At 38.0% G+C, this 26,519-nt stretch overlaps 1 protein-coding gene across 5 annotated transcripts in view; it reads right to left on the bottom strand.

Annotated features, from left to right (window-relative positions):
- The window catches only part of ATXN7 (ataxin 7), a 118,378-nt gene that overhangs the window by 87,229 nt on the left and 4,630 nt on the right, over positions 1-26,519 (bottom strand). For 3 of the 5 annotated variants that reach the window (XM_039359865.1, XM_039359862.1, XM_039359867.1), the window contains exon 2: positions 4,251-4,337. The gene's annotated coding sequence lies outside the window, so the exon portion shown is untranslated. Of the gene's footprint in view, positions 1-864; positions 2,557-4,250; positions 4,338-26,519 lie in introns of those variants that run through there. The other 2 variants (XM_039359863.1, XM_039359866.1) reach the window with 2 other exon arrangements.

The raw sequence follows: 26,519 nt of genomic DNA, 5'->3' as shown, positions 1-26,519 counted from the left end.
AAGTTGGTTTATTTGATCCAGGTTAAAATAGGTATATTGTTATCTCTGGTAACTCTTAATGGATTTTATTGACCAGAACTGAACAATGAGGCTTTAAGGCATATTTACAAATAAGATATGGAACATGGAGAGAAAAGATAATTTGTTGTATTTTATGAGAAGGTGATAAGTTACTAAAATTGTTTATACTTGTGATGAAGAGGGAGATAATTTCTTTAAATATTTTTCATTTTCTTTACTGTATTCCTCTTTTGTTTTTTATTTTCTGCACTTCCTTTTTACTTTTCTTTTTCTTAGTTTGCATTATTTTTAACCTTTTTATAATTGTAAGGTTTAATAAAATTAAATTGCTTCCCCAAATTTCTGATCTTTTTATTATCGTAATTCAATGAGGAGAAGTATGCGGTGATCACCAGTTTAGGAATCCTTATTGTCATACATACAACAATGTGGATATCACTAAGTTACGCTTTTTCACAAACATTTTATAATTTTTTTCATTTCATACAATAAATAAATTACATTTTCATGCCTCTACTTCTCAATTCCACTCTAAGTCCAACTTCATTCAAATCAATCACATCCTTTTCCTTTATCTTAGTTTTCATAAGCACACGTTATTTCTTTCATTAATTCATTTTTTTCATTAATTCTTATTCTTTATCGGATATTCTTTTCACATTTCAAATTCATAATCTTCCATATGCCATGGTTGTCAAGATATGGACTTGCACTCACCCATCATAGCTCTGATCAACTACTGCATGCATCTATAGGTATATATGATTAAACTAGTTTGAACTATATTTCATTTTTCTGCTAATACGATTCATTTAATTTCTTTTTTCTTATTGCATCTCATACCTTTTCTGTTCTCAGCATACCACTGGTTCCCCTAAAAGGGACCAGCGCGCTAAGTATGTATGTTGCACTTAATCATTTGACTGAATGCCTGAAAGACAAGGTATAAGATTTCAGACTAAATATATCTGGTTCAGATTTTATTATGCAGTTTATTCATCACAAAAGTATTAAACACAAAGGTATGCAAGCTTGGTAATAGTTTAATTTTGGGGAGAAGAAAGCACAGCTATGAATCCTTTTAAATATTTGCCCAGTCAATCATTTCTGAGAAGAGAGAGCAAGAGGTTTTATTTTAGCTGAGTAACTCCTCAGATTCTGGTCCTATAATGGTAACAGGATAAGCTATAAAAAGATTTTTTTTAAAGGAAAAAGGATTTTAGATAAACATCAATGCTATCAAAAGATGCTACTGAAACCTTAATTTATTTGTAGATTGTAAGTACCAGAATTTCATGTTTCCAGCAACATTACATTTCACCACAAAAAGGAACGCTTGCTATGGAAATGAATGTTGGAGATGATCTGCATGGTCTATAAGCAATCTGAGAATGTCCTGCATTGCTTGGGACAGAAAATAATTCCCTCCAGATCATGCCTCTGCTGCACAGAGAACAGCATTATAATATCACCAAAATTAGATCCTCTCAAATGCTGACAACCTACATCCTGAAAACACTGGGTCCAGACTCAGTCCAAAAGATGTCACTAACTTGCAACTTTTAAGATAGTAGAAGGGTCATTTAGTTTTTTTTCATATGACAAGAGTGGCCACCTCATATTTCATATGGCCTCTTCTCATCTAGCTCCTTCTCTCTGGAATTGGCTCCCCCTTGAACTACATTTGGAATCTGATTTCACAAAGTTAAAAAGGGTCCTTTTCTTTTTTCAGAAAGAAGCTGGAAGAATTAGACTTTACAGTTGCAGCACTCAATGACAATTTAGATTATTGTAGAAATGACATTCATTGAACTGACTGCTTTATTTATGTATACACACATGTTTATGATTTGTTAGATTTTTATTGTTATTTCCTTTACAGTTATTGTAGTCCTTAGCTTATTGTGGCAATTGGGACTGGAATTGTTCTTGCTTCACAACATGTTCATTAAACATGATATCATATGATTGTGTTGTTAGCAATGGCAAATTCCAGTAGTCTATATTGCTGTCATTAAGCAAGGACTGCAGGAATTGTTAATTGAGGACCTCACACAACTATGATTTCCGACTTCCTACCAGCTTCCCCTTTGACTTTGCTTGTAGGAAGCTAGCAGGGAACAATGGAAATCATAAACACCTGACCCAGTCAGCACAGCAGAGTTATCAATAAAGCTGCAACCTTGACGTGGGTATGCGGGAAGACAGGAGAAGAACACAGGAGATATGTCTTAAGTATCTTAAGCCACCAGCAAACAGAGTAAAACAGCTGAATAAAAGAAGATGTTTTTCCTTCAGAAGCAGTGGATGGTCCAAAAGAGAGCAGAATAAGTATAGAAGCTGAGCAAGACAAAGTACAATGTGAAAAGCTGCAAGAACTCAACTGGTCCGCACAAACAAGGAAAGCCCCATCCACAGGATGCAGGCAGCACACAAAACCATGCCCCCTCTGGTCCATGGAAAAATCTCTCTCCACGTAACCCATCCCTGGTACTCAGAAGTTTGGGGAATATGCTATATGAGCCAGCAGTGTGCTGCAGCTGCCAAAAAAGCCAACACAGTGCTAGGCTGCATTAACAGAGGGATAGAATCAAGATCACGTGAAATGTTAATACCACTTTACAATGCCTTGGTAAGGCCACACTTGGAATACTGCATCCAGTTTTGGTCACCACGATGTAAAAAAGATGTTGAGACTCTAGAAAGAGTACAGAGAAGAGCAACAAAGATGATTGGGGGACTGGAGGCTAAAACATATAAGGAATGTTTGCTGGAATTGGGTATGTCTAGTTTAATGAAGAGAAGGACAAGGGGTGACATGATAGCAGTCTTCCAATATCTCAGGGGTTGCCACAAACAAGAGGGAGTCAAGCTATTCTCCAAAGCATATGAGGACAGGACAAGAAGCAACAGGTGGAAACTAATCAAAGAGAGAAGCAATCTAGAACTAAGGAGAAATTTCCTGACAGTTAGAACAATTAATCAGTGGAACAACCTGCCTCCAGAAGTTGTGAATACTCCAACACTGGAAGTTTTTAAGAAGAGACTAGATAGCCATTTGTCTGAAATGGTATAGGGTTTCCTGCCTGAGCAGGGGTTGGACTAGAAGACCTCCAGGGTCCCTTCCAACTCTATTATTATTGTTGTTATTGAATAGTAATAGTATATAGTACAAACTTCAGAGTAATATTAATTGAAGAGAATATAGAATAGTAGCAATTGTCATAATAGTAGAATAGTGATAGCAATAGAAAAGAATATAGGAAGCACACATATATCACGTTGGTATGTTTGTTTTGATACCCCTCATCCCCAGATCTCCAATCCTCGTAGAAGTTATAAAGAAGCCATCTGTCCAGAATCCAGTGCTTTGTGTCTCTCTTGAGTCTGGTTAATCCAATTGGGCATGGTTTTAAAAAAGTACCTGTGACAGGGATGCTGCAACATGACTGTGAGCAAGCTGCGATGGCCAGAACTGAGGATCCGCATTCAGCAATGTTTGAATAGTTACTGAATGAGTAGCCATAACCCAAAGGATACCTACACTGCATTTAGATATAATCAGATACCAACCCTCCCACCTAAAAATAGCAAATTTTATTATGTTTTTAACTTGGATTTCGGACACTTTATATAAATCTCAAAATAAGATTAATAAAGTTCTTGTTTCAAGATGATGGGAAATCATGACATTAATTAGCTAATTTTCAGAAGACTCCAGGAGGCTATACAAAATAGTTTGGGAGTTGCACGTGCCCCTATATGGCCTCAGTTTATGCATGCATCCCTGGTTTATTAATTCAAATGTTTGCAACACATGCATTCCTGGTTTATTTATTTAAAATATTTGCAAAATAATGTTTGCAAAAATATTTACAAACTTATCTTTGAACAGTTAAAATAAAACAGCTGTTTATTCCTGTTGTAAGGGAGTGACACATTCCTGTTTAATGTGCTCAATCTCCCCTTTTCTTTGAATAATATATGCAACTATGTCTTTAAAAAAGGAGAGAGGAGTGTAATTTTCCTTTTACAGAAAAACATTTTTCTCATGCAACAGAAATCATTATCCCTGGTACTCTTTGTTCACTAGTAGCAGATCACTGGTCTGTCATTGGACAAAAGATTTAATAAGAACACGATCCAAAAGTTAGTCTCTCAATGTTATCATGTTTTCTAACATGTGTGCGTGTATATGAGTGAATGCGTTGATTAGTGGGTCACAATACCTTAAAATCTGGTAAAAATCAGGTTGATATATCAATTGATCATCATCTGCCTGGATTGTGGAAGTTCCCTTTTACAGCTGATTAAACCTGCAATGGAATACATAATCAAATCACTACTACAATAATAAGATTTTGCCCTTAGCAAAATAATGCAAGTTACATGATATTAATAAATCTCCAGCTTATTAGAACCCAATTGTTTAAGCTTAACCCTCACAAAACTTTTTTATTTGCAAAATACGTTTAAATCATATGAAAAGTGTATTCTAATCGTATGTAGTGAGAACTGAATAGACTTCAGGATCTTCTTAAAAATGAAAAATAATATTAACAAATCTTGCCCAAGTTCGTATTTTTATTTTCTTGGAACTGATAACAGATTGTCAGTAAACTCTTGGAGCAGCCCAACAGAGCAGCATCTGCAGGGGGCAGGCAAGAGGGGGGTCAGGATGATGAAAACAGCACCACAATGCAAGCTCTGCCCCTTGTGATGCCACATGCATGTCCAAAAGGGGCAGAACTTGTACCACCATATTACCAGTGGTGGGATTCAGCCGGTTTGCACCACTTTGGCAGAACTGGTAGCTAATGTTTTGTTGCTCAGGCCCAAAATGGACTTCTGGAAGTGGCATCCACACAGAGAACGGGTTGTTCACATATTTGAATCCCACCACTGCATATTACCTGTTGTTTTAAACATTCAAAGAGGACAGATCTTGAAAAACCTACTGGCTCAACATATAGTATAAGTGATATGAAATATTTTAATTTATAGTAGTAGCTTGATATCAACAACAATCTCAGTGTTTTGGAAATGAGCCACCTATATAGCAAACTCAAAAGCATATATTCAGAGCAATCACTCACTATTTGATTTCTCTATCTGATATTTTCTCTCTCCTTGTAATTGTAAACACTGATTTCCAAGCTTTTTACTTCTGTCCTAACAGTCAGTGACAGTTTATTTATTTATTTAGAAAACATATCCAGCTATTCTGCTAAGCAAATAAATCTTGGCAGTTCACAATTAAAAAAAATGACAAAAAATAACAAAATAAAGAAATACAAAAATACAATAAATATAAAATTCAAAAACCAACATAATCTTCAGTCACAAATTCATTAAATCAGGTTCCATTAACAATCTGGTCCTTAAGCCTATGGAAAAAAACATTTTTAATAGACACATTATTGTCAGCATCAGATTCATCTCCATCAACATAAATTTTCCTTTAAGTTCCAGTTAACATTAAAACACAGACAGAAATGTTAATGTCATAATCTGTGTTCCCACACTGTAGTTTGGCTTCTATATTTATCTGAACATAAATATCCAAACTGCAAAAAATGCACATAGTAATATTATCCAGTTATTTCATTAAATTCTTTTCTTAATTTACTAAATTTCCAAAAAGTAATCAAATGCTTATATAATTTAATATTCAATATTATCTGTATTTTAGTAAATCTGTTTAAGTTCCATAACAAATTATGTATAGAAAAATTTAAGTTAAAATTTGGAATTATTAACTAAATTTTGCTTAATTAAACTGTCAAGCTCATTTTTTTTCAGTTCAGAAATTATTAGAGTTAATAGTGTAAAAAGGCTTCATAAAAGACATAAGGAAACCAGCTATTAAAAATAAAGGTGTACACAAGTAAAGATTACTATTTCACATCTCAAGAATAGACTGCCAAAAGCATAAGTTGAATAAAATGCAAAATATATCTGCACAGAACCAACAGGAGGAGCTAATGTTTACAAAGCACATGGATTTACAAATTTACAGTCTATTGTTAAAACAAAACACAGAAGATGGGACTTTTCATTTATTCATAGAATATTTCTTAACAGTTCTCTAATTCTTCTAATATTATTATGAAGCATTTATATGTATCTGTTCAATATTAATTTACTACCCCCCCCCCAAAAAAAAACAATAAACAAAAGGGAAATATAATTTCAGTGTTAGTAATTTAGGTGCCATAGCACTAACCTTAAAAACGAGACTTGTTCATTTACAGGTACAATGTCACATCGCTATGCACAATGTAAACAAAAGACAGTGGCATGCACCCCAGGCTAAGGATGTCAGCATTTTTCAAACACCTTTCTGGCTGTTGCATTTTATAGTGATGCAATTTGACCTACATTTCAGTGGTCAAAGACAGAGGGAGATAGAGAAAAGGAGATAGAAAAGGCAGCTGCAGTGGTGTTGATGTGGTAGGAAGGTGAGTGTGAGAGATACACTCAGAGAACGAGACAGACAAGATGATGGTGGGGGAAGAGACTGAAATTGTTAATCCACCAGTCCAATAACTGAACTATTAATTGATGCTACAAAGGATACAGAGTGGAAGCAGAATTTTTTTAAAAAAAGTTTCAAGGATAAAAATATTATATTTACATTATGTTGCAATTATAACATTACGGAAAGTGGAAGGCATAAAATAAGGCCAGGGTATTTGATTTGGGGACAACAGTTAACACCATCATTAAACAAAGAAGATGAAACCTAGAATAAATGTTGTAAGGTGGGGTTCTTATCAACTTTACACATATTGGTAAGTAATCATTAATACATTACATAATTCAAATCTTATTTATTTACTGGTGATTTTTGCTTGCATAGAAACATGATCACGTTTCCACGCTCCGTACCATTTACAGTGGCCCTTCTCACAGCCCTTCCTAAAAGAAGCTGTCTGGCAAATTGAACTCAAATATGTTGTAGCTCAAGAGAGCTATTGGCGTCCCCAACTTTGCAGGACAGTAACCAATCTTCACGTAAAAGAACTGTATGATATATAGCATTGGTGGCGAACTTATGGCATGCGTGCCAGAGGCGGCCCTCAGAGCCCTTTCTGTGGGCATGCATACTGTGCCCTGCAGATGGCGAGGGACTGGCCCCACCCACCCAGTCTGCCATGACCACTGCGGCCACGCCCACCCGGCACCCGGTGATAAATAAGTGGGTTTTGGGTTGCAGTTTGGGCAGTTGTTTTTATCTCTCAAACCTTTTAGCTCTAAATTTTAACCTCTAAATGTTAATTTCTATTTCTAATCAGATAGCTCTTAGTGTTTATTACTTAGTCCCTTCTCTAGGTTTAGAAATAATTTCAGCCATTTTATGGTTCAGGATTTTATGTGTTGTCTTTAGCAGTTTGGTACTTTTCTGTACTGTTTAGTTTTACATTGTTTACTTTTAGTACTCATGTTTCTGGTAAACTCTGGACTATTTTCCCCTACTACAGATTTTAATGTAATCTTACTTTTGCATGTATACCGGTCTTGGACCCTAATAATAAAAGACGTAAGCTATATTGTAACTCTTTTTATATCATGTGAAAGTTCTGCACGTAGAATTTTAAAATAACAAAAATAAATAAAAGAAAAAACATTTCACATATTGAACTATTTACTTCTCTTACCGTTACCGTTTGATACATAAATCATCTATCCTAGTAGAAGCCAAGAAATAATTGTATTTGCTAGGATGGAATTCCTATATGCAAAGCAATTCCAATACTTTCCTAGAAAATGTAGATTATAACATTTCAGGTAGTCCTTGAGTTATGACCACAACTGAGCCCAAAATTTATGTTGCTAAGTGAAACATTTGTTAAGTGAGTTTGCCCCCATTTGACAACTTTTTTTGCCACCTTAAATGAATCATTGCATTTGTTAAGTTAGTTACACGATTGTTAAATGAATCTGGATTCCCCATTGACTTTGCTTGTCAGAAGGTCACAAAAGCTGACCCCAGGACATGCAACTGTCATAAATATGAACCAGTTGCCAAGCATCTAGATTTTGATCACATAATCATGGGAATGCTGCAGCAGTTGTAGGTGTCAAAAATGGTAATGTCATTTTTTTCAGTGCCATTGTAACTTTGAACAGCCACTAAATGAACTGTTGTAAAGTCAAGGGCTCCCCGTACTTCAAGAGAAGGTGAAACCTCTCATACACATAAATGGATTTATAGAACCATTTTACCCATTCAATATATCCCTTCCCAAAATAATATTTAAGTAATATTACAACTCTTAAAGTAATTTACAATTATTAAAAAAAATGTTAAAAATCACAAATTAAGCCAAAACAAAGTATACAGGTAATCCTTACTTAAGGGTGGTTGCTTAACGACCATTTGAACTTACAACGAGAACCCCAAAAGGTACTTATGACCCAGATTTGAAGTGGGAATGAAATGTGATGAAGTCATGTGACTGCATTTTGGCTATGTGCCAACCAGCCCACATTTATGGCTCTCTGTAAAGTCCCTGGTCATGTGATCATGATTTATGGGGGGGGGTTTGCTGGAAACTAGCATTTACTTCCTTTTCTTGGCAAAAACCACCTATTGGGTTAGCTTAACAATACTGCAAAAAAGGTTATAAAATCAGTCACGTCACATGTTGACTCATTTAATGACCATCACATACAATCATAATTCCCAGCTCAATTATGGTTATTACATTGAGTGCTATGAAAGGACAGGACTTATTACTGTAAAATGACACAATCGGTTTAAAAAAAATGAAAGGAAAAGTGGAATGCAAAACACACTATAATCATTAGTAAATGGGTTAAGATTTAGATCTTTAGTAGGCATGTACAATCTGTAAACGTAGGTGCTTCATAAATTTCAGGTAAACATTCCACTGTGAATGTGCCACCACCAAGAAGGCCCTCCTGCAAGTAAGCAGAGGAATCTGTGTCAAGGTTGAATTGCTAAGATGCCTGCTAACTTCTGTCGCTACTCAACTTGCCATAGAACCAGGGGGGAGAGGTAGAAAGCATTAGGAGGAAATGGGAGTCTAAGAAGCCGTCCCTGGACCGGGAGAGCCTACAAGAATGCCAAGCTCACTAATGCAGGTGTCTGACGGAGAAGTGGACCATTCTCATAACAAACCAAAGGCATATGATTGGGCAACGTGAACACCCAGTGGGTGGAGGTTAAGGGAAGCTATTCTTAACTAGGCAGATTTTATCACGGGAAACCCAGAGCTGGTTTTGCGTCTTCAGTTTTGAGATGTGTACTCAATAAAGTTTTATCTTTTATGGCATTTCAAAACTTTGAAGATTCCTTGATTTTGAGTTTGCTAGTCAGAGGACAATGTGGTTTCTTGAACATGTCAATTTTCCCCGAGGAATTAACTTAGAGAGGCTAATGACAAAAATGATCTGTCAGATATCCCAGTCTTGTGATTGTGTTTTTCGGACCCTTATATCAATAACAAAATCTTTAACTTGGCTCAGTAGCTAGTTGGAAGTTAGTATAGTTACTCGAGCACCAATGTAACAAAAGTATGGCCTGGTGCTCCATTCAACAACTCAGTCACTTGTTTTGAAGTTGTCTGCCTCTTAGCCTCTTTTCCAGCTTTAGGCTACCTTTTAGTGCCTACTAATTATGCCCAAAGCTACCAATCTCTCTTCAGCTTTTTTCCCCCTGTACCTTTGCTTTAACTACAAAGTCACTGGCACTGATTGATGAATTCACTATTAAAAGCGATTATTACAATCAGAAGGTACTTCTGTATTCCTTCTGTTGTTTGAGTGGTAATATTGAAATCTTCACATTTGTTGACGCCAAAGGTTGCTCTGAACCTATGCTGTGTAATATGGAATCCATCGTATCAGATCTACAACCATCTATGTAAATAGATAAGGTGCCTTTGAGTCACTTGTAATTCCTGATGCACACAACCATACAGTTTCCTTGGCAGACCTTCAGAAGTGGTTTGCTGCTGCCTTCTTCTGGGATGTTTATTAAGTTTCCAGTTTAGCCTACACCCCAAGGACTTCCTGATATTTTCCTACCAAATACTGATCAAACCTGATTCTGCTTAGCTACCAAGTCTAGGCAATACCTGCTTTACATCTTATTAAAAATTAATTTAATTTAATGTATTCCGTTTACATAGCTGCTCGCTTGTCATGACAAGAAACTCTGGGCACCCTAACATCAAAATACATAAAAATACACCAAGACCATTATGGCACTGGGAAAATAACCTGCCTTAGCACAAACTGATGGCTCAGACAATATCCTGGCCCAGGGCCAGAGGGAAGAGCTGTTTCCAGAGCCTTTCTACAGGGCATTGGAGTCACAGCTATCCAAATTTTTTTTTTTGGGGGTGGGGGAGAGAATGCTGTTCCATAGGGCACAGCAATATAGAAGGCACACTTCTTGGATTACATAAATCAGAAAGAGTTTGTTAGCAATTTTGAGATTAATAATTTTGCTTAAGGCATAAGCTTTCATGAGCCGTAGCTTATTTTGTCAGATGCATGGAGTACTGTAGCTAGATTAATGTGGAATGTGGGTATACTGGGAAGAGGAAAAGCTGAAGACAGAATAGTTATAACAGAGGAGATTCCTTAGGAAGCAGATAACGAACATCTATCAATTAATAAGTAATTAGCCTTGTGCTTGTTAAGTCTTTCTCAGATAACCTGAAACCTCTTGATGAAAGCTCAACTGCCTCCAGATCAATAACTTGCAAAGTTTTTGTTCCACAATCACAACTTTGAGATTTGTGAGGAACGTCCCAGGAGGGAAAAATGCCTAATAATACTTTGTCTCTGTTCTGAGTTTTAATCTTAAATTTCTGTCCATTTACATTAATGGATAGATGGTGAGGATGCAAATTTCCTGTATGCCATACTCTTTATATATTATCTTACACCGACATTAAGGAAATGGACTTGTCCTATAGTTATGTCCAGGCTGAGATTGGTGGATGAATGGAAGTTTATTGTTTGTTTGTTTATTCATCACAGTTTTATCCCATCACAACTACAGTACACACACCCCACCCCATGGTTCAAAAAGTAAGAAAACAGAAAATAAAATGAAATATAGAAACATAAAAATAAAGCTCAAACACGTTCTTGGTATCAGGCCCAAAAGCTCTCTGGAAAAGCTCTGCCTTCAGAAAGTGGAGAATGTTGGGCAAATCTCCCATGGAGGGGGGTATTCTAGAAAGCCAGCTCCATCTCTGGAAAACAGTGCTCCCCCATCCCCATTGATAAATCAGGCAAAGTTAGGTGGGAGATGCAGCTCTGCAGATTAATCAGATACCAGGCCATAAACAGCTTTATACCAGGCCATAAATGGCTTTATAGGTAAAAGCAAATTTTAAATTGCCCCAAGAAGCTATTAGGAAACCAGTGAAGGCCCCAAAAAATAGGTAAAATTTGTGTCCACTTTTGTAAGGACTTGGGCCACTGCATTTCCCCCCGCCAAAGCATCTTTAAAGATTACAGTACACCTTTAGATTGTGTTACTGTAGTCTAATTGGGAGTGGGTGGCTGAGTAATGAAGCTGTTAAGCCATGGTGGTCATGTCTTATCATTCCAAACAAAGGCCACAACTGGCACACCAGTTGGAGCCTGGCAAAGGCTCGCCTGGTCATAACTCCACCTGCTGATCCAGCAGGAGCTATGAATGCAGAAAGACCCCTCCCCGCAAGTTGGGGACCTGCTCTTTCAGAGACAGTGCCCTAGGGGGAGACCAGGCCCCTGGGGCCAAGGCACAATGGGTAGAAAAGGGCTCAAAAATGGACCCTCCTGCTGTGCCGGTGGTTGCTTGGCCTGGAGTGACTAACCTCAATCTGGGGGAGTCCTTCTCCAATGTATGATGATTGGTGGTCTCTTTGATTGATTTGGCTCATTTGGAAAGTTGTGTTTTGGCCTTTAATACACTCCTCCACGCCGCCTCAGTAGAGGCCTTGTATTTCTTTTTGGCGGGGGGGGGGGGGTTCAATGGTGGATTTCTCTGCCATGGTGGCTGAAAACTCAAACTGACAAGCTGCAGTAAAAATAGGTCAAGGTACTGAGGCAACAGCTTCTGAGGGCTCAACTTCAGTGAAAAGCACCCCCCTCAGCCTTGTAATTTCGTTGAAGGAGCCCAGTCAGATGAAGGTCAAGGCCCAGGTGGGGGGGGCAGGGGGGTCAATCGCCAGGCAGTGCGTCCTTGTGGGGACAAGTTTGCCCTCCCCAAGTTCAGCCGCAATGCTCCCACTAACTCTAAAAGCAATGCTCTATTGCTTTTATAGTAAAAAAACAAAATGGCAGCTGTCTCAAAATGGCGGCCGCAACTGCATGCACCAAAAATTGCCATTGGAAAGGCCTCTGAGGCAGCAAGCTACGTAGCTGAGGCCTGTGTGGTCTGAAGGCTACATGACTGCAATCGAGCCCTCGTTCCAGGAGGAAACACCTGGGCTCCTGTTGCAGCTCCGCACTGATCAGATGGCTGGCGGTGTCGTCAGGAGAGGCAGCGCTGACTCCCAGGGATTCCGGATGATCGGAGAGGCCGAAGGCTCTTAAGAAGAGCCCTCCAGGCCTGAGCGAAGCTCGTTGCTTGTTTTCGAATCCCCCCTTGCTTTCGGATTCCCCCGACGATCACCTGGATGGCGGTGTCCTGGGGAAGCCCCGGATCACCTCAGCGGTGATTCTGCTTGCTTCTGGATCCCCCCCGACGATCAGCTGGCTGGCGGTGTCCTGGGGAAGCCCCAGATCGCCTCAGCGTTGATGTAGCAATCGGGGGTGAACTGAAGCCTGAAGGCTTTAAGTCATTCAAGGAGGTAAGGTCTCTGGGGGATCAAAAAAGGAAAGGAAATGCATGATGGATCGTGCTAAGCCTGTCAGCCCGGCTGGGCAGACAGGTGTCTGGAGAAAGCTAATATAGTCTTTTTCTCCAAAAGGGATAGTAATATGATCTGAAAGTTCAAATAAGGGAAGGAATATAGGAAAATTAGCTATACAAACTGTCTTAATACTTCTGCTTCTGGAGCTGAAGAAACGCGTCTGTAGAGCATGAGACTAAGTCTAAACTGGGGTGCAGATGGGACAGCAGAGGCGGTTCTACACTTCAGACTTAGTCTTATTGGAGCAGGAAGATTAAGACAACTCATTCGTGGATTCTCCATCCAATCATGCTGGAGAATAGGGGGCACAAACATGAGTACTGGTGTCTAAACCAGGGGTCCCCAACCTTGGCAACTTTAAGACTGGCTGAGGAATTCTGTGGGTTGAAGTCCACAAGTCTTAAAGTTGCCAAGGTTGGGGACTTCTGGACTCTAAACAATAGCTCTGTCTTGTTTAGTTTTGAACTTGTTTTCTGCCTTCTATACCCAGACACAAGGGCAAGATAGCATATCAAGCTTGGGCTTGGGTCACGATACACAATTGGATATCACCAGTAATTTGATGGTACGGGATTTCAAATACTGGGTGACCTCCCAGGGACACCATACAAATTTGAAATAACAAACGGAAGAGAATCAACCCTTGTGGCATCCACTGAGGAAGTAACTATGGAGCCAATCTCCCCATCCCAGTGACTGCCTATTGGAATTGATGGCTTAGGAAAGTATTTTTTATATAAGACAAAGATAGTGCTCAACCTACAACCATTTCGTTTAGTGACCATTCAAAGTTACAAAGCGACTTGCAACTGGTTCCTGCACTTGTAACTGTTGCAGCATCTCTATAATGACATGATCGAAATTGGGGCACTTAGTAGCTGGCAGGTATTTATAAAGGCTGCAGCACCCCGTGGTCACATAAGCATCCTTTGCAACCTTTCCAGCTGTCTTCCGACAAGCAAAGTCAATGGAGGAAGTAGGATTTGCTTAAGGACCACTCAATTCATGTGACAGTTGTCGTGAATCACTTAGCAACCATGGCAATGAACTCAATGAACAACTGCCTTGCTTCACAACAGAAGTTCTGGTCTTGGCTGTAGTCGTAAGTCGAGGATCCTCTGTGCTGTTACGTGTATCGCACTTGAAAACTTTCAAGAGAGTTCACAGATTCCAGAAATTACTTGATTTCTACGAGCACATGAATTATTTATGAACCCATTCTTCCTCAAACGGTGATTTGAACAATTTCTCTGTTTCAGAGAACAATCAAGAGAAAGACGGACCATTATAAATCAGTACTTTAAAAAATAACTTTTATAATTGCAGTTTAAAGATAAACTTTTAACCTTCACATAAAATATCATACTATTAAGTATGGCTTTATTAGGTACCTGTTGTAAAAATTGCAAATTTCTAGATGCATTTAAATAAGGCAAATTGTACATATAATTCAGCATAGAGTTTATAATTCTATAGTGGTGATGTCAACACTGCTAACATTGGATGTTCTTGCTTTGACAACAGATGGAAATGCAGCCATTTTTCCTCTATTGCTTTTAGAGTTAGTTGATGCTGGGAGGGGGAATGTGGATGAGAGTCCAGTTAGTAGTGCCGATACTATATTTCTCGAATAAAAGATTCTTTAAGGTAAACAATGCCTCGAAGTTCTTTTGAAAAGTTTCATCTGTCGGAACCATGACATTAAACCAAAAACTAAAATAACCCTAAGTTAATTCAGTGTGATAATAAATGAGGCATTTGACTAAAAGGCCATGTAGTTGACTACATTGTTAATGCATGTGAAAATACCTCATATTTCTATGATAAACTTACATATTTACTTGAACTTTATTAAGTTTGGTAATAAGAGTAGTTTCTTTCAAGCCAAGCTCAGCTTTTCTTGACTTGCACATATAACCTTGTTAGTTTCTTGATAATAACAATCACAAAATCCTGCCTGGACATTTTCTTAAAAATTCCACTCTAGCCCATCCCTGGGATTTCCTGGTGGTCTATTTTTCAAATATTAACTTCTGCTTAACTTCTGGGACTAGTAATTTGAGAAATATTGTTTAAATTTAAAAACTGAGAATTCCAAATGGCTATTCTATAGCTGGTCCTTGATTTATTATTAGTTGTTTAATGACAAATGGTTTGAAGTTACCAGAAGCCTTTAAAAAACTACTTACAACCTGTCCTTTAAGTTACAACTACCTCACATTCCGGGCTCTTGGCAACTGGCTTACATTTACAACTAATTACAGTGTTCCATAGTCATGTGACTATGATTTGTGGCAATTTTTTCAGTTTTCCAGCAGAAAAATAGCAAAAATGCCTATTGGATAGGCAGGATTTGCTTAACGACCATGTAATTTCTTAAGAACCAGGAAGACCCATTTTATGACTGGTGTAAAAACAGTCATAAAATCAAGTATGGTCACATGCTGCATCAACTTACAACCACAATGACTTACAGGTAGTCCTCCCTTAAAGACCAGTCATTTTACAATTGTTCTAAGTTACAATGGCCATGAATAGGGTGCTTTGCCCTGGTCATGCTAAATAGATGGACCACCCCCTCATGGTCATGTGACTGCACATTGGGTGGGTCAGTTTTACAACTGGTCACAGAATTTCCTGGTCATGTGACTGTGATTTGTTTTTTTTTTTTGTTTTGCTGGTTTCTGGCATTCAAATGAGTGAATCTGCTTAATGCCTGCAGCATTTACATAATAGCCATGGTATTCACTTAATAACCAGGGTGTTCACTTAACAATTGCCGTGAAAAAGACCAAAAAATACTTCCACTTACAAAGGTGCCTCAATTTATGACTTCAATGATTTATAACTGCAAATTCTGTGCTCAATTATGGTAGTTAAGTTAAGGACTAATTGTATAACCAAAATTCCATGGGTCCACTGTGGTGATAATCTGTATTAAGTTATCTATCCGTAACTACCAAATAGCAGTAGTAATAATGATAATTATTAATGTCCACCTGCATCAGTGATTATTTTTGCAAAAACACTTTAAAATCATCCCTTGTAAAGAAAAGATAGCAAACTATTAAAATCTTTTTTATTATTTTAAAATGTAATTTAAAATACATCAACGACATCGCAAAAAACAAAGACAACACTGTAATGTAAGTTAGACAGCTTATCAGCAAAATGAAGAACCAGATCAATTATCTTGTTTCAGTCTGCATAAAAATGATTAACTCAACTGCTAGAATCTAATGCATAAAATCATTATTTTAAGAGAGTAATACGTAGATGTTTATGGATAAATTATACTAAAGAGAAAAACAAGGATTAAACAGAATGTGGTTCATTCTAAAAGATTTCTCATCATGTACTATTGTTGTTGTTAATTGCGAAGTCGTGTCCAACCCATCGCGACCCCATGGACAACGTTCTTCCAGGTCTTCCTGTCCTCTACCATCTTCTGGAGTCCATTTAAGTTCACGCCTACTGCTTCAGTGACTCCATCAAGCCACCTCATTCTGTCGTCCCCTTCTTCTATTGCCCTCAATCTTTCCCAGCATTAGGCCCTTCTCCAGTGAGTCCTTCCTTCTCATTAGGTGGCCAAAGTATTTGAGTTTCAACTTCAGGATCTGGCCTTCTAAAGAGCAGTCGGGGTTGATCTCTTCTAGGACTGACCGGTTTGAACGCCTTGCACTCCAAGGGACTCACAGGAGTCTTCTCCAGCTCCATAGTTCAAAGGCCTCAATTCTTTTGCGCTCAGCCTTTCTTATGGTCTTTGGTTGAACATTTGCCATAGCTTTCCTCCCCAGGAGCAAGCGTCTTTTAATTTCTTGGCTGCAGTCCCCATCTGAGGTGATCTTGGAGCCCAGGAAAATAAAATCTGTCACTAACTCCATTTCTTCCCCATCTATTTGCCAGGAATTGAGAGGGCCGGATGCCATGATTTTGGTTTTCTTAATGTTGAGTTTCAAGCCAACTTTTGCACTCTCCTTCTTCACCCGCATCAAGAGGCTCTTTAGTTCCTCTTCACTTTCTGCCATTAGAGTGGTATCATCTGCATATCTTAGGTTGTTTATATTTCTCCCGGCAATCTTAATTTCAACTTTTGATTCATCTTGCCCTGCCTTTCTCATGATGTGCTCTGCATATAAGTTAAATAGGCAGGGCGACAGTATACAGTCTTGCCAGACTCCTTTCCCAATTTGAACCAATCAGTGGTTCCGTGTCCAGTTCTCACTGTTGCTTCTTGACTCACATATAGATTTCTCAAGAGACAAATAAGATGGTCTGGTACTCCCATCTCTTTAAGAACTTGCCACAATTTGTTGTGATCCACACAATCAAAGGCTTTAGCATAGTCAATGAAGCAGAAGTACATGTTTTTCTGGAACTCCTCAGCTTTCTCCATGATCCAGGGTATGCTGGCAATTTGATCTCTAGTTCCTCTGCCTCTTCGAAATCCTGCCTGTACTTCTGATAGTTCTCGGTCCACATACTGCTGGAGTCTAGCTTGTAGGATTTTAAGCATAACTTTACTAGCATGTGAAATGAGTGCAATGGTGTGATAGTTTGAACATTCTTTGGCATTGCCTTTCTTTGGAATTGGAATGTAAACTGACCTTTTCCAATCCTGTGGCCACTGTTGAGTTTTCCAAATTTGCTGGCAAATTGAGTATAACACTTTTACTGCATCGTCTTTTAAGATTTTGAATAGCTCAGCTGGAATGCTGTCACCTCCACTAGCTTTGTTGTCGCTCAGATTTCCTAAGGCCCATTTCACTTCACATTCTAGGATGTCTGGCTCGAGGTCAGTGACCACCCCATCGTGATTATCTGGGATGTTAAGCTCGTTCTTGTATAGTTCTTCTGTGTAGTTTTGCCATCTCTTCTTAATCTCTTCTGCCTCTGTTAGGTCCTGCCATATTGGTCCTTTATCATGCCCCTCTTTGTATGAAATGTTCCCTTCATATCTCCAATTTTTTTGAAGAGATCTCTGATCCTCCCTATTCTGTTGTTTTCTTCTATTTTTTTGCATTGTTCATTTAAGAAGGTATTCTTATCTCTTCTAGCTATTCTCTGGATTCTGGATTCAATTGGGTGTATTTTTCTCTTTCTCCTTTGCCTTTCGCTTCCCTTCTTTCCTCAGCTATTTGCAAAGCTTCCTCAGACAGCCATTTTGCTTTCTTGCATTTATTTTTCTTTGGGATGGTTTTAGTTGCTACTTCTTGTACAATGTTGCGAACCTCCATCCATAGTTCTTCAGGCACTCTATCAGATTTAATTCCTTAAATCTATTTGTCACCTCTACTGTATATTCCTCAGGAATATGATTTAGTTCATACCTGAGTGGCCTAGTGCTTTTCCCTACTTTCTTAAATTTAAGCCTACATTTTGCAATGAGAAACTCATGATCTGAGCCACAGTCAGCTCCTGGTCTTGTTTTTACTGACTGTATAGAGTTTCTCCATCTTTGGTTGCAGAGCACATAGTCAATCTGATTTCTGTGTTGACCATCTGGTGATGTCCACGTGTAGAGCCGTCTCTTGGGTTGTTGGAAAAGAGTGTTTGTTATGGCCATCGTATTCTCTTAACAAAATTCTATTAGCCTGTGCCCTGCTTCATTTTGTACTCCAAAGCCAAACTTGCCTGTTATTCCAGTTATCTTTTGGCTTCCTATTTTAGCATTCCAATCCCCCATGATGATAAGGACATAATTTTTTTGGTGTTAATTCTATTAGGTGCTGTAGGGCTTCATAGAACCGGTCAATTTCATCCTCTTCAGCACCAGTGGTTGGCACATAGATTTGGACTACTGTGATATTGAATGGTTTGCTTTAGATTCGAACTGAGATCATTCTGTCATTTTGGGGATTGTATCCCAGTATTGCTTTTCCTATTCTTTTATTGACTATGAAGGCTACTCCATTTCTTCTGAGGGATTCTTGCCCGCAGTAGTATACTTGACGGTCATCTGAGTTAAATTCACCCATTCCTGTCCATTTTAGCTTGCTGATTCCTAAGATGTCAATGTTCAGTCTTGTCATCTCTTGTTTGACTATGTCTAGCTTGCCTTAGTTCATGGATCTTACATTCCAGGTTCCTATGGAGAAAAGATCTTTACAGCATCAGACTTTCCTTTCACCACCAGATATATCCACAGCTGAGTGTCCTTTCGGCTTTGGCCCAGTTGCTTCATTCTTTCTGGCACTACTAGTACTAGCCCTCTACTCTTCCCCAGTAGCATATTGGACACCTTCTGACCTGAGGGGCTCATCTTCCAGCGTCATATCTTTTTGCTACTGTCCATGGGGTTTTCATGGCAAAGATACTGGAGTTGTTTGCCATTTCCTTCTCCAGTGGATCACATTTTGTCAGAACTCTCTGCTATGACCTGTCCGTCTTGGGTGGCCCTGCACGGCATAGCTCATAACTTTATTGAGTTAAGCAAGCCCCTTCACCACGACAAGGCAGTAATCCATGAAGAAGCATGTGCTATTAGTAGGAAATAATGAGTTTGTGTGGTCTTAGGACTTAGGACAAGCAGTTCCTCAATTTCAAGGCCAAGCCTAATTTTTGAAACACACCTGACAGTTAAGATATTGCAGCAGGACACACCTTGCTTTACTTGAAAACAAAAACACAAGAACACTTCCTAAATTGTTCCAAAATAATTACAGCATTTACTTCATTAAAAAAAAAAGTTAAAGCAGTAACAATTCTAGTTGCTTCAGATACACTTCACAAAGGACTACTATGGTACAATTTTCATTAATTTCAATAGTCCACAAAGTAATAAAATATGAAGCTAAAACTTATATTCATTTAAGTATTAATCCAAGTTAATTTTTAGCTCTTATGCAGTGGACTTCAAAAACTGTACAACAATATTTCTATGAAATGACATGTTTTCTTTAACATATAAGAACAGGAATGTCTCTGCAGCCTTTGAATATCCAGTGCAGAAAGAAAGACATTGCCACATGGCATCGTACAATGATTCTGAGGTAAAAATGTATTTTTTTTATATTGTTTTCTCTATAGTCCTCCAATAGAGTCCTCAAGAATCACATAAAATCCAGTACTGTGATTAATATTTGAATATTGATCACAGTAGAAATATTTGAATCCTGTTTATTGGCAATAAGGAAGAAAACAACAGAAGCAGTGTATTTTCTTGGAAGCCTAAAGGTTGACTTGATAGATTAAAACAAATCAAATTACATCTTTTTAAAACAAATTCAGCAAAGCAGTTCACTTCAAAAATAGGTTGTTCCCTAACTGTGCAGCATTTAAGAGCAACTATAGCAGCATAGCAAAATTTCACGCTTTGACAACTCCTATTTCTAAACAAGAACACCCAACACTCCTTTATGGTAATGGCCATAAATAGGTAAGATCAGGGAAGTCCACATTCAAACCTGCATTTATTTGGTAAAACTCACACATACTGCTTGACTTGCTTTGTGAAGTAGACACAGAGTTTCAGACACAGCTTTGTATTGTCCCAGAGGTTAATTGTCCTGATTCATTATTCATCTGGCTTTCATGGCTAAGTCCATTCTAGATCTCCCGGTCTCCTGGTTTTCTAGCCTGGTACCTTAACCACTAGACCAGTGGTTCTCAACCTTTCTAATGCCACGACCCCATAATACAGTTCCCCATATTGTGGTGACCCTCAACCACTTATACATCACCGGGTGCCAGGGGCGTGGCCAAAGAAAAGGGGGGAAAAATGGCGGACAGCCTTGTTTGGCGACCCCCGTGAAATGGTCATTCGACCCCAAATGGGGTCCCGACCCACAGGTTGAGAACCACTGCACTAGACCAAACTGACTCGCTCCCTGCAGTTTTCTTGGAAAGATTTTTCAGAAGTGGTTTGCCATTGTTTCCTTTGTAAGAATGAGAGAAAGTGACTGCCCAAAGTCACCCAGATTAGTGTCCAAGGTGGGATTTGAACTCACAGACTCCTGGTTTCAAGCCGGATGCTTTAAATCTCTGCAACAAATGATAGAGTGTTTGAGCCACTCTCTGTCAGCCATCCCGGGTGACCCTGATTAGATGAGCTAATTCTGTTTTATTGTAAAGCTACATTAACAGAATTTTGCAGGTTTGAAGGAACATCCACCACTTTTAATCATATGATCAATTATAGGGAGTCCATCCTAAATTTCTTTTTCTGAACATTATGCAACTGGATTCCTCCTCTCATGTAATTGCTTCCTAGGCAGCATCTCTTGCCCTTCTTCCCCAAGATCATTCACATATTCCATTAAGCTCCTCAGTTTATGAGACACAGTCGCATGTGTTCCTACCATCTGTGGGACTACTTTGGCCTTTACTTTTCTCATTCTCTTTAGCTCCTTGTCATGGTTCCGATAGATGAAATTCTTCAAAAGAACTTTGAGGCATTGTTTACCTTAAAGCAGGGGTGTCAAACTGCAGGCCCGCGGGCTGGACGCGTCATCCGGAAGCCGCACCTACCCAATTGCCGGCAATGGCAAAATTGGTCCAATACGTTGCACGACATCACATGATGTCACGAGTTTGACACCACAGCCTTAAAGAATATTTTATTCGAGAAACAAAGTATTGGCACTACATAGCTAAAACCAGAAACTAAATTCCCCTCCCCTGGATATAAAGTAACAAAGTGCAATTCCTTCTTCCAATAAACCATCTAAATCACATTCCCAAATTAGCTTGAAGCATCAGCTTTTTCCCCAGCTCTTCAGCCCACCAAAACACTATCAGCTCTGGGCCCAATGTCCTTGGGTTCTCATGATTAAGTTATTATTGTTATGACTAGCTGGATTCTCATCCCTATTCCCCCTCCCAGCAGCAACTAATTCTAAAAGCAATAGAGAAAATGGCTGTATTTCCATCTGTTGTCAAAGCAAGAACATCTGATGTTAGCAGCGTTGACATTCCTCCTTCAGGCGCTGGCATTTCTTTAGCTTTGCATACTCCTTCCTTGTGTTGCTGTCACTTAGCACAGGGGTCCCCAACCACCAGTCCGTGGACCAGTACCAGGCCGCACCATACCAGCAACTGATCTGCACAAACAAGTAAAGCCTCATCCATAGGATGCAGGCGGCACACAAAACCACACACTCTCTGGTCCACGGAAAAACCTCCCTCCATGGAACCGGTCCCTGGTGCCCAAAAGATGGGGAACTCTGACTTAGCATCACTACATCTGTCACCATCTGTCTTCTGATCCTTGCCAACTACAATGATGTCCGGTTGATTGGCCAATTCCTGTATGTCTGTCTGGATCTGTCCGGTCCTGGATCTTTACCATCTTATTCTCTACAACCTTCTATGGAATCTCCCAACTGGACTTTGGAAGATCTAGCCTATAGTTTGGGCAGATGTTCCTGTACAAAATGCCAGTTATTTGATTGTGCTGTTCAATTTCTGTTGCAAATGTACAGAGCATCTTTATTCATAGTTAAAAGTTGCTTCTACGTTATCATACATTCTACTAGCTCCATACTTTAAGGAGAAAACTATATTTATGTAAGAAGAGAAGATGGCATGGCATTATCTCCCAAAATCTAACTTAAGACTTTATAGTAGAACATTCCTTTAGGAGACAGAAGTCTCAAATGACCTCCACACAACACTGCAATTCATCTTAAGCCTCCTTGCACTTTGACATATAGAGTTTACTTGCTTCGATCACTTTTTAAGAATATTCAAAGTTCCTGATAACTTTTTTCTAGTACAATTTATACAAGAATTGATTTTACCCTATCTTGATTAGTTAGAGGTTCTATCTCTTTTCTCCATTATCTCACTAGTAGTCTAATTACAACAATGAATCTGAATTCTGGATAGACTTATCAATCTTTGAATCAATATCCCTTTCTTGCCCTCCCTTTCTCATTCATAGATGTTTGATGCAAGCTTGTGCCAAAAACTCGAAATGACACTACTAAAATCAGTAATCTAGAGTTTTGGAGAACTCTCTGGATCAGAAAAAACGAGGGCAGAAGCACTTTGTCTCACCACAAATGAGTAAATATCAGTCCCATCTTACCAAGATTCATCCCAAATTCAGGCTTTCCAACAAGATACAACATAGGGTATTTGGTTGAACATTTTACATTGAACACTTTCTAAACATTGTTATGAGGGTAAAATGAAACTAAGGAGAAATCATAAAAAGATATGAGAATGGTAGAAACTCTTTAAACCACAACGATTCCCTGAAGAGAAAGCACACATACAGAGACACAAATAGTTACCTAACAAGAATTGCTTTCCTCTAATTTTGTTTAAATTATATTATTTGTAATTTGTAGATTTAAAATAATTGATCTTTGACTACACTTTGATTGGTAATGTAATGAAATCCTTTTTAAGTGGTGAAAAGATTCAAAATTATATTCTGGAAGATGAGATTAGTATAGACTCCAAACTCATATACTTTATATAACAACAACAACAATAACAACAATAATAGTTGGAAGGGACCTTGGAGATCATCTAGTCCAATTCATTCCATAAAATTCATGAATATGGGTCTGAATGTTCAAAACATTTTAAGGGAACAAATCTCTGCATGTCTACTGAAAAGTAAGTTCTATTAAAGACAACTGAATTTGTTTGCAGGGATATTTAATTGTTTTGTTTTTAAACAACTTTGTAATCCCTTTAATTCAGGGTAGAGTCGGGGCAACTGAATGATTTAATATACCTAGTCAAAAGCTGAGTAAACATTAACCTCAATTTTTTTTCCTAATATTTCTCCTAAGTGTCTTTATTTAAAATATGAGCTAGCAGTGTGCTGCAGCTGCCAAAAAAGCCAATGTAACCCTAAGCTGCATTAACAGAGGGAAGGAATCAAAATCATGTGAAGCGTTTTTACTGCTTTATAATGCCTTGATAAAGCCACACTCAGACTGCATCCAGTATTGCATCACCACAGTATAAAAAAGATGTTGAAATTCTGGAAAGAGTGCAGAGAAGAGCAAAAAGATGATTAGAGGGCTGGTAGCTAAAACATATGAAGAACAACTGCAGGAATAGGTTATGTCTAGTCAAGTGAAAGGAAGGACTACGGGTGACATAATAGCAGTATTCAAATATCTGAGGGCTGCCACAAAGAAGAGGAAGTCAACCTATTTTCCAAAGCACCAGAAGGCAAGACAAGAAACAATGGATGGAAACTGATCAAGGAGAAGCAACATAGAACTAAGGAGAAATTTTCTGACCGTAAGAACAATTAATCAGTAGAATGGCCTGCCTCCAGAAGTTATGAGTGCTCCATTGCTGGAGGTTTTTAAGAAGAGATTGGACATCCATTTGTCTGAAATGGTATAGGTAGGGTTTCCCGCTTGAACAGGGGCTTAAACTAGAAGACCTCCAAGGTCCCTTCCAACTCTGTTGTTTTGTTTAACTCATAGCTCTTGTTCAAAGAATCTCCAAGAACAGAGCTGAGACTAGAGTGATTCCTCTGCAAGTTGGTAAAACATCTACTGTATGGTAAAACATCTACAGAATAGCTCACACCATATATTCCCAAGAGACTTATCAAGTGAAATGTTTTTATGGTTTTAAAGTCAATATTTTAAGGGATTTTTTTTTAAAAAAATAGATACTAGAGCAGTGAGAACAAACTGGCATGCAAAAAACTATCAAGGAATAAAGAACACCTCCACTAACACTGACAGGGGAACCTACTGTAAAGAGAGAGCAAACCCCACTCTCATCTGGTACTAAAGTTGTAACCTAATCTGGTAACAAAACATCTGCAAGGAAACAGCCAAACTCAGAAAACGCCAGGGACTCCACTGTTTCTTATTTATCTGCCCATACATACATAGTAAGATGAGGCATATTTTATCTAAAAAGAAAAAAGATTTCTGTAGGACATAGTGAACAAGGTAATCATGGACAATCACATCATTTATCAGTATACAATACACAACGAAACAATTAATGCACTCAGGTGGTTCTCTTCCTTATGAAACAGTTTCAAAATAGTATATTGATCATGGTGATCAATGCTGCAAACACCCCCCCCCAAAAAAATAGAACTAAGAAGCTTCTTAGTTACTCTTAACATCTTCACTTGAAAGAATATCTGATTATATATATTAATAGAGAAATAGAACAGAATAACGGAGTTGGAAGGGACCTTGGCGGTCCAGCCCTCCCCCCTGTTCAAGTAGAAGACCTGATATCATTCTGGACAAGTGATGGTCCAATCTCTTCTTAAGAACCGCCAGTGGTGGTGCACCTACAACTTCTGAAGGCAACCCATTCCACTGATAGTTCTATCAGGACATTTCTTCTTAATTCTTACTTCACTGTCCGGAAATGTCTTCTTAGTTACCTATATTGACATAATGTATTAATTAAAAAAAAGTTTAATTTTAATATATAGAGCTATCCTATTCATGTTTACTGAAACAGAAAGTCGAATCTAACTTTCATCAATTATTTCCTTCTTTGCCTGCTATTAAATCTTACTTCTGACCCAAACTTTTGGCACTGTGTATTATTTGCTAACAAAGGAATGCAATACAGAAATTGTCTTCCAATCTGTAGCATGCTGTTTGAGTCAACTGAATGAAAGGGAAAGAAGAAAATGTTGACCACAAGGGAAAACCTAAAATTTAACAGTAACAAGTAGCATTTTACTTTCAAGAACTTCAAAGTAGAAAAAGAAACCAAGTAGCAACTCACAACAAATCTAAATTCTATGTACTATATATAAGTTATTTCCTGGAGAAGGCAGCATCTTCTAGGTACAAAAACACATGTAAGCTTTACGAGATGAATTATGTACCTGTACTCTTAAAAATTCTTATTGAATATTTTGTCATATTGAAAAGAAGACTCCATATTTTGCTTTCTTTCAAAAATTTCATTCATTCCGAGAAAGAAAATATGTTATAGATTCTTTATTCAGAGATAGTTCTCTTTCCATATTTAATCCAGAAATTTTAGTCAAAGTTGTAAAACTGAAACCATCCTTTCTTCCCAAATGTCATCTTTTTTGTATTGATAAGGTGGCATCTTTTTGGTTTTAAGTTAAAAGACTACACTTACTTATGTCTACATCAATGAAACCATTATTTCAAACTGAATTGTAAAGACTAACAAAAAATATACCGAATCCCATAATTTAAAGATAAAACTATCAAAATCAAACTGAAATAAGTTGTTACAGTCTAACAAAAATAACACAGTATAAAAAGACAGGAATACAAATTAAAAATTATTTTAACTTGTCAAACATATGCCAAAAATATATTAGGTATTTTAAAAACAAGATACCCAATGTTGTGAAATTTAACTTTGTGAAACATAACTGAAAGATGAGTGATACCTAATATTAAAAAAATTGCTTAAATATAGTTAGGCTATGAATCAAAATGCAATAGATAAATTACAGAAAGCAATATTTCTCCTTTTACAGTAAACGTTATTACCTCATTACATTTGCAAAGACTATAATAGTCCATTCTGGATCATTTAATGAGCTTCAACAGATGGTTATCTACTTTGTTCTCATTAATTGAGGTGAAATTTCATTACAAGCATGAATTTCAATGACTTCTTAAATTGACAAATATAAAAATGCACGCAATAATGTCAGAGTAGAAAGAA

This window comes from Crotalus tigris, unplaced genomic scaffold (genome assembly GCF_016545835.1).
Source record: "Crotalus tigris isolate CLP2741 ecotype Arizona unplaced genomic scaffold, ASM1654583v1 scf7180000019139.288180, whole genome shotgun sequence".
NCBI lineage: Eukaryota > Metazoa > Chordata > Lepidosauria > Squamata > Viperidae > Crotalus > Crotalus tigris.
This window is presented reverse-complemented; position numbering and strand designations above follow the sequence as displayed.